Source organism: Chiloscyllium plagiosum, unplaced genomic scaffold, assembly GCF_037043375.1.
Source record: "Chiloscyllium plagiosum isolate Xiang-an unplaced genomic scaffold, Cpla_swu_hap1 HiC_scaffold_1, whole genome shotgun sequence".
Classification (NCBI taxonomy): domain Eukaryota; kingdom Metazoa; phylum Chordata; class Chondrichthyes; order Orectolobiformes; family Hemiscylliidae; genus Chiloscyllium; species Chiloscyllium plagiosum.
In genome coordinates, this window is record NW_028270139.1 from 131,179,469 (window position 1) to 131,185,302 (window position 5,834).

Genomic DNA, 5,834 nt, shown 5'->3' on the forward strand with positions numbered 1-5,834 from the left:
AAAACCCCTGGACCATTGAGCCAAATACTTTTGAAGGGAAAGCAAACATTTATTCTCAAAAAAGGAAACATCCCCTACTCACACCTAAAAGATAAAACCTGCACTGTGCAAGTGGTCAATAACAAAGTCAGACACGTATTAACTTAAAAGAAAAAGATAACACACGAACAGGGAAAAGTTTTTAAAAAACAGACTAAGGAACCAAGAAAAATGATACTAAAATAAAACAAAGAACTGCAGATGCTGGAGATCTAAAATGTCAACAGAATTTGCTGGTGAAACTCAGCAGGTCTGGCAGCATTTGTGAGAGGAGTCTGATGAATGGTTACCAGACTCTTCCCGCAGATGCTGCTAGGCCTTGAAGCAATTTTTGGTTTTGCAGCTAAAAAAAATATGGTATGAAGAAATTACACAAGAGAGTATGAACAAAACATTGTAAGAGATATCAACAGTGAAGTTTTTTTTTGTAAAGATATCAAAGAAATGAATGTGGTTGAGGAGGATATAGGACTATTAATGACAGATGCAGGTGATACAATCATGGAAAATAAAGAAACAGCAGACTTGTTGAAAGACTATGTATTTTTTTCCATTTTTACAACAGAGGAAAAAGTCAAAACACCCATGTACGAGGGGACTGATGGTTTCCACCTTGGGCTACTAAACTAACTATATGAGGATGCTGCATCCAGATAAGTCATTATATTTCAGAAAGAATATATCGACCTTGAAACGGGTGCAGCACACATTAATCAGAATTACACCAGGGCTTAAAATATTAAATTATCCACAGAGGTTAAGTAAACTTGGCTTGTCATGTCCAGCTTTTAAAGAATGGAGGGATGATCTAATTAAAATGCTTAAGTGAAAGATGACTTTGATAGACTAGATGAAAAGAAGGAACACCTCTAATGAATGAATACAGAACCAGGGGGTGCAATCTTAAAAGTTATAATGCAAGGTCACTTTGGTGTAATTTTGCTTTGTCTCTCTTTCTCTCTCACACACACACTCACTCTCTCTCTCTCTCTCTCTGTCTCTCTCACGCACACACACACGCGCACACACAGACACACATCCGACTCAACCATGCTGACCAAATTTCCCAAACTAGTCTAATCCCACTTGCCTGCATTTGGCCCGTATCCCTCTAAGATTTTCCATCCAAATGCCTTTCAAATGTTGTAACTATACCTGCATCTACCACTTCCACTAGCAATTCATTCCACATATGAACCACCCTCTACATGAAAAAGCTGCCCTTCAGGACCCTTTTAAATCTTTCTCCTATCACCTTAAAAATATAGCTCTTAGTTTTGAACTCCCATATCCAAGGAAAAAGACCTTTGTTATTCGCCTTATCTATGTCCCTCATAATTTTGTAATCCTCTATATGGTTCCCTCTGAACTTCCTACGCTCCAGTGATAAAGGTCCCAGTCTATCCAACCTCACCTTAAATCTCAAGCTATCTATTCCTAGCAACATCCTGGTAAATCTCTTCTTAACCCTCTCCAATTTATTAATATCCTCCCCATAGCAGGGCGACCAGAACTGTACACAGTGGTCCAAAGGTATCCTCACTGACATCTTGTACAACCTCAACATGATGTTCCAAGTCCTATACTCAATGTTCTAAGCAATGAAGACAAGCGTGTTAAATGCCTTCTTAACTACCCTGTCTACTTGTACATAACTTTCAAAGAACTATGTATGTGAACCTCAAGGTCTCTCTGTTTGACAACACCACCCAAGCCCTAGCATTAACTGTATAAGTCCTTTCCACGTTTGTTGTAACAAGATGTAATTCCTCACATTTATCCAAATTAAACACTATTTCCACTCCTCAGCCCATTGGCCCAATTGATTAAGGTTCACTTGTGATCTTAGATAACCTTCTTCACTGTCAACTATATCACCAATTTTGGTGTCATTTGCAAACTTACTAACCATGCCTCCTAAATTCTTATCAAAATTGTTTATATAGATGACAAACAAAAATGGACCCAGTACTGATCTCTGTGGAACCCTCTTGGTCAGAATTAGATTTAGATTTAGATTTATTATCACATGGATATACAAATGTAGCAATAATTGTTATTGTTTTGCATGTTATACACAAAGTGTCAACACACTCTAACACCATCTTGAAACAGTGAATATAATGCAAGATTTTACTGCAATAGAGTTCATCTTTCGCTCTCCTTCTTGTTCCTCCTCTGCTGCTCCTCCAGTCGCTGCTTGACATTGGCTGGAGTCTCTGTAATGGGTTCCATGTCTCTGTTTCAGGCCTGCGACACCACCACTCCTGTGGTAGAGCTGTGGGTCTGGGAATGCGCAAGCTCTGTACTTTCTGTTCCCATCCAGTGCTCCTACAGAGACACTGCTGCAGGTCCTCCACTGCCACTTTCGCCAATGCTTCAGCTCTTTCAGGCGCCCAGGCTTAGCTGTGGACCTGGAGCCTTACCTTGGGCTGTGAGTCCACGCCGGGTGAATCAGTCCAGGACCTGCCCCTCACTCACCAGGCTGCTGCAGCCGCTGGAGGCTTCCTCCTTCACCAGCCACTCTCTGCTCCTGTGTGAAAAACAATCTGCCACTACATCCTCTGTCTCTTACTATCAAGCCAATTTTGTAACCAATTGGCAAGCAGAACCAGATTGAAAAAGGGTCACTGGACCTGAAATGTGTTAACTCTGTTTTTTCCCCATCAATGCTACCAGACCTGCTGAATTTCTTCTACAATTCCTGTGTTTGGTTCTGATTTCCAGCTTCGACAGTTTTATTTTGGTTTTTGCTTGTTTTCCTACATGAAAGAAATGGAGACCTTCTTTAAATATGCAGATCGGGTATTTAGCCTCAAATTCAAACATCCTTGAGTGAAATTCCATCAATCTACACATAACTCTGCTCAAAGCTAAGAAACAAATCCTTAAAATTGAGACGCATAAGTGTGGTTGTCAAGCAATAGTCCCAAGGCCACTTTATCTTTGAATTCAAGTCAACTCATTTAAATTTCTGCAAGGGTCTGGCTGGTGTGAATGACATGTTGTTTGACCACCTACATTGTGCTGTACCATTGGCGAAGTCTATTCATTGCTATAGAACTAATGATATGAGTTAAATGTGAACTTAAGTAACCCTAGTATAGCAGCAGGTTGTGCCAGTTTCTCTAGTTTCCACCTGCAGTGAGGCTCCATTCTCAGTTTGTGTTGTCTGTGGAGCAGAAAAGCTTTACTTCTATCAACCTAATGGAATGGTTGAATGCAAAAATCCATGATGGGTGCCAAATTATTACCCTCCCCTTCACATGACAATGGACTAATGCACAAATGTAATAACAATGGTAACCTTGTACAAGGCCGAATTCTGATGGCGAGATCTTTGGCACTCCACTATGAAAGCTGAATGAGATTTTACTGGATGCATTTTCAGATCAAAAACCCAACCTGTCAGAAACAGAATTTGTGCCTGGACATGACTGAACTAGTAGTGAGACTTATTTAAGTCAGGGACTGAACACATTCCAAGCAGTTGGAGAAAAAGAAATGTTGACTTTACTAAATAATAACAAATCAATTGTGGCTTCAGACCCACATCCAATTCTAGTAGATCACTGAATTCCCCTTCTCAAACATCTCCAATGTGAAGAATTTCTTATCTAAACTTTATACTTTATAAACTAAACTTTATTGTGGCGGAAGAGCTTTGATTATGCATGTTACCTAATCATCTTCCGTAGCTTTACTTCAATTTAGATTCCCTGTGTGCAAATTCACCAAATAACTCTTCAATAGCCTTATGTGAAAGACTCCTGCCCCAGCATTTTACTTTTAGCATTGTTTTTCTGTGGTAACTAAATATTACTGCATCATAAAATAAAATGGAAGTGTGTAGGATTGCTTTGCTTCCCTGTGCTTGCTCTTTATTGTACTATGTGCAAAAAAAAAACATTTGGGCAATTTCAATCAATGTGTTGATGGAGCCAAATTTGATTGAAGCATATGAAAGAGAATTAAACTGTTATCTAAAAAGAAAGACTGTGCAACAACTACAGGGAGAAGTCAGCAGTATGACACAATGTAAAATTTTCATTTGGAGAGACAGTGCAGAGACAATGGACTGTAACAATTCTGTGATTCTGAGAAACGTTCACCCCTGAAGGTTCAGTTACTAGTGGTGTACCACAAGAATCTGTCTTGGGGCCACTGGTGTTTATCATTTTTATAAATGATGAGGGTGTAGAAGGATGCGTTAGTAAATTTGTTGATGACACCAAGCTTGTGGAGTTGTGGATAGTGCTGCAGAGCTGCGTTGAGAGGTGGCAAATGGAGTTTAATGCAGAAAAGTGTGAGGTGATTCACTTTGGAAGGAGCAACAGGAATAAAGAGTACTGGGCTAATGGTAAGATTCTTGGTAGTGTAGATGAGCAGAGAGGATGTACATGGATCCCTGAAAGTTTCCACCAGGTTGACAGGGTTGTTAAGAAGGCATATTGTGTGTTAGCTTTTATTGGTAGAGAGATTGAGTTTCAGAGCCATGAGGTCATGCTGCAGCTGTGCAAAACTCTGGTGCAGCCACACTTGGAATATTGTATACTGTTCTGGTCACCGTATTATAGGAAGGGTGTGAAAGCTTTGGAAAGGGTTCAGAGGAAATTTACTAAGCTGTTGCCTAGTATGGAGGAAAGGTCTTATGAGGAAGGGCTGAGGGGACTTGAGGCTATTTTCGTTAGACAGAAGAAGATTGAGAGGTGACTCAATTGAGACATATAAGATAATCAGAGGGTTAGGTAGGGTGGACAGTGAGAGCCTTTTTCCTTGGATGGTGATGGCTAGCATGAGGGGAAGTATCTTGAAATTGAAGGCTGATAGATGTAGGACAGATGTCTGAGGTAGTTTCTTTACTCAGAGAGTAGTAGGGGTGTGGAATGCACTGCCTGCAACAGTAGTAAACTCGCCAACTTTAAGGGCATTTAAATGGTCATCGGGTAGACATATGGCTGAAAATGGCATAGTGTAGCATAGATGGGCTTCAGAATGGTTCCACAGGTCGGCACAACATCAAGAACCAATGGGCCTGTGCTGCGCTATAATGTTCTATGTTCTGAAGACTGAACACACTCAAACTACAATGCTACATGTGAACCTGTATTAATTCAATCATGAGTGTATTTACATCTTACAACAATCGTGCGCATTAAAAAATATAAACAGCATTCAGTGTGGTGACCCTGTCCAAAATCAGGCAGGATAGTGGTGGAGATTGAAGCACGTTGGGAGCAAAACCTCATTATCTGACCTATTTTTTCCTTTCCTGCCCTTGAATGCCCTCTCCTGAAACCAGCCGTGCCCCCTGTGCACTGCATGTAAAAGAAGACAAAGACCAGATTTACGCCATTACTTGTGTTCCCCCCAGTTGCTGGGCTGCTCTCAAGAAGTAGCAATACGTTCCAGCAAACCATGGTAACAGTGGTCATGAACTACTGCCATGTGCACTAACCATCGTTGTCTCCTCATTCAACACTAGCACTCACCTGATGAAAACCATGGTCTTATCTGAGGCCTTCATTGCAACGTGGATTCTGATTTTTCCAGGAGAATCTTTATGGTCTGTTGCTGTAATGACATCCTCTCCACATATACAGGGAAACCTGTATATCTGTAATTGCTGCCAAGCAAGAGGAGTAGGTCAACATTTAGGGTAGGAGGCCACCTCCATCAGAGGTCTTCCCTGAAGAAGAGAATGCTAGCATCTTCCCCACTTGCCCTCACCCACTACAGTCTGTGACACCACTGACCCTGCATGCCCTCAGAGTTAAGATTAGAGTGGTGCTGGA